This window comes from Prunus dulcis, chromosome 2, assembly GCF_902201215.1.
Source record: "Prunus dulcis chromosome 2, ALMONDv2, whole genome shotgun sequence".
Classification (NCBI taxonomy): domain Eukaryota; kingdom Viridiplantae; phylum Streptophyta; class Magnoliopsida; order Rosales; family Rosaceae; genus Prunus; species Prunus dulcis.
In genome coordinates, this window is record NC_047651.1 from 2,378,057 (window position 1) to 2,381,594 (window position 3,538).

Consider the following 3,538-nt stretch of genomic DNA (forward strand, 5'->3'; position numbering starts at 1 on the left):
ACTCTAAAACCTAAACCATAAAACTAGAAGTGATTTTATGACTCATCAAAACAATTTTGTTTTTGATGGTCATTTTAAATTTTTGTTATTCAAAATGAATTTTTTCAAGGTTTAGGGGGAAGAAAATATATCAATGACTTCATAGGAGTTGACTTTTCATTTTTCTGATTTATTTTTAATTTATTTTGAATATTTTGATATAAAAATAATAAAATATTTTTATCACAACAACAAACCACGTCGGTGTTAATAAATTGTAGACGTTGTAAATTGTAATAGACGACTAAGTTGTTAAAATGACGCCGTTTAAATGAGAAACCATGGCGGCTATTTAACTATCCGACGTAAAATATATATTCCACGACTTAACCGCTGTCGTTACAAAGTACTACCCTGAACCCTTAAGAAATTGAAGATGTTATAAACCATAAACGACTAAATTGTTCAAAGAACGTCGTCTAAATATCCTTTTACGTCGTATTTGTTTAAAACGAAACAACAAAATACGACGGTTTTTGACTTTATTAGGTCGTTGGAAAAGTATTACACGTCGGTTATGCAATTTGTATGTTTTTTTTTTTTTAATTTAAGAAAACCTCAACAAATTTTTACATTATATATTATAGACAAAATTTGTACATTATACATAAATATCAAGTGTTCAATAATTCCCCTGTTCAATAATTTGGTAAACAAACTCTGCCCATTCATTCAGGACTTCATCAATTGCTTCTTGGGGGTATGAAGCTTCCTGGTTTCCCTTGGCATACTGCATAAACAATGACTATTAGGGTTTATAAATAAAAAGAAATTCAATCACAGACGACGATATTTTTCATAACCGACGTAGTATATCTATTCAACGACGGTAATTTTACATGACCGTCGTTGATAATACAAAAAACGACGTGAAATGTATGAAGGTAATTTCTTCTTACCTTATTCTCAAACGCTAAGGAAGGATCCATGATGATGTCCCTCATGAAGCGCATCACATAATACCCGCATTCGACATTGCTGGGTTGCTTTGGTGTGCCTGAGAGTGTTTTCCAAATTACAGCTTTACGTCCTGCTCGGCCTATGTGGGAATTATATATTTTTATAGCACTGTTCACGATGTTTTTGGCCTCTTCATCGACCACACGATTTCCGGGCAGAGGATCCAGAAAATAGACGGTTTCCCTCTTTGCTCTCACAATCAGCAAGATCCAATGACGGCTGCACAAAATTAATATAAAAGCGACGGTTATTTACAAAAACGACGTATTATAATATTTCACACGACGAAATAAAGTAGCAATCGACGACATTATATATTTATCACGACGATACATAAATACCGGCGTGGTTAGTAGTTTCAAACGACTCAATAAAATAAAACACCGACGTGGTTAGTTTATACGTTGTCATTTATTGAAAATCATAAAAACAAAATCCTGTTAAGGAGACTAACCCTGGATTGTAAGGCATCATGAAAATCTGTTCGCCGTCTGTCTTCTGAAGTCGAGCTGCTACCAGTCGTGATCTGTCAGCTATTGTGCCAGAGTTGGCACTAACTGTAGCAGGGTCGTTAAAGCCAACCATGCTGCACATATTTGCTTGTTTCAAAACATCATGTAAGTACCTAAATACATAAAATAATATAAACAAGTCAGCACAAAAAAACACACGACGGTTATGTATAACAAAACGGCGTATTATAAAATTTCACACGACGTACTGAAATAGAAGAGGACGTTATAATACATTTATCACGACGGTACATACTAACGGCGTGGTTATCCAGTTAAGACGACGCAATATATAAACCAACGACGTATTATTTTAGAATTACAAACCTCATATATACAGCAACCACAGTGGCTCCAATTTCTTCCATGCCTGCAAATTGTGTAATATCTTCAGGCAGGAGGAAGGTATCGCGTTCACGACCAAACACCTCCTTATCAATTGTAAATTGCAGGATCTTTTCCTCGGGCAGGAGTGTCGTTTCCACATAACGACAAAGGGTTTTTAAAGAAGATGGCGCCTCCATATTTGAATAATCACCAACTTCAATAACCTGTTTAAAGAAATAAAAAAAATGGCGTGGTAATTCAATAAAAACGACGGTTTAAGGAATAAAACGTCGTCTGAAAAGAATTTAAACGACGGTGAAAAATCCGTCGTGGTGAATATTTTATTACGTCTTAAAAAAAATTCCGCCGTCTAAGTTGTAAACAAGCGACGGTTTAAAGAAAAATATCGACGTCTGAAATTTTGAAAAACAAATAAAAAAGGCAAAGTTATGTGAACATACCTTGTCGTCATGCTTTTCTTCATCTTCTTTCTCCTTTTCTTCTTGTTTTTCTTCTTCCTTCTCTTCATCTTTTTTTTCTTCTTCCTTCTCTTCATCTTTTTTTTCTTCTTCCTTCTCTTCATCTTCCTGATGTTTCCCATTTTTGGCAGTATCATCCTCAAAATGTAGGGATCTCACATCACCTCAAGAGCAGCTTGCTTTGTCAGACATTGGATTTTTGGGACTTTGGCTAATTCTTGGTTTAAGCATGCTTGGATCAAAATTGGGAATTAATTGGGAAAACTGACTCAGGAAATGCTCCCTCTCAGCCTCTACCAATTGTTTGGTTCTAGCCTCCATCCTCAAAGCCTCTTCCCTTGCCTTAGCCTCCATCTTTTTAGTCTCTTCTTGAAGGAGAACTCTTAAACTCTCCTTCAAACGGTCGTCAAAGCTAACCCTCTGTGGTTTGGGTAAATTGAAATACTGCCTTGGGGAAATCCCAGAACCTACTCCTCTCACTCTGCCTGGATGCTCGGGGCCCAAAGCCATGGTCAGCACATCATTGCTGCCATATACACTGACTTTGCCTTCGAGACTTGTTTTTGCAATTCATCCTAAAACAAAGATATATAAAAAAGTAAGAAAAAAAAACACACGACAGTTATTTATATACAAACGACGTATTATATAATTTCACACGACGCAATAACATATAAACCGACGTTATTATAATTTATCACGACGGTAGTTATACCGACGTGGTTAGTTTTTTAAAACGACGAAATGAATAAACCACCGACGTCTTATGCTATAATTACAGAAAACAGAGTAGTGATTCCTTATTTAGACCTTTAACGACGTTTTTTAAAAAGTTTCGACGTGGTAATATCATTCACACGACGCTAAAATGAACCACCGACATCTTATGCTATAATTAAAGAAAACAGAGTAGTGATTCCTGATTTAGACCTTTAACGACGTTTTTTAAAAAGTTTCGACGTGGTAATATCATTCACACGACGCGAAATATAACATAAGACGTAATAAGAATTATTCACAGTTTAATAAAAATTTAAAACAGAGTGAGTAGGCTTACAATTAATTTTGCTTTCTCTGCCACCTTTGGATCGGGATGTTACCATGTTTGTCCTGTCTAGCTCTCTTCCATAAGGTAGATCGATCAATTTCTACCCCAGGCATGGTTTCCTCCAATTGATCCTCCAATCCAGCATATCCTTTTCGAGACAATCGATGATTGTA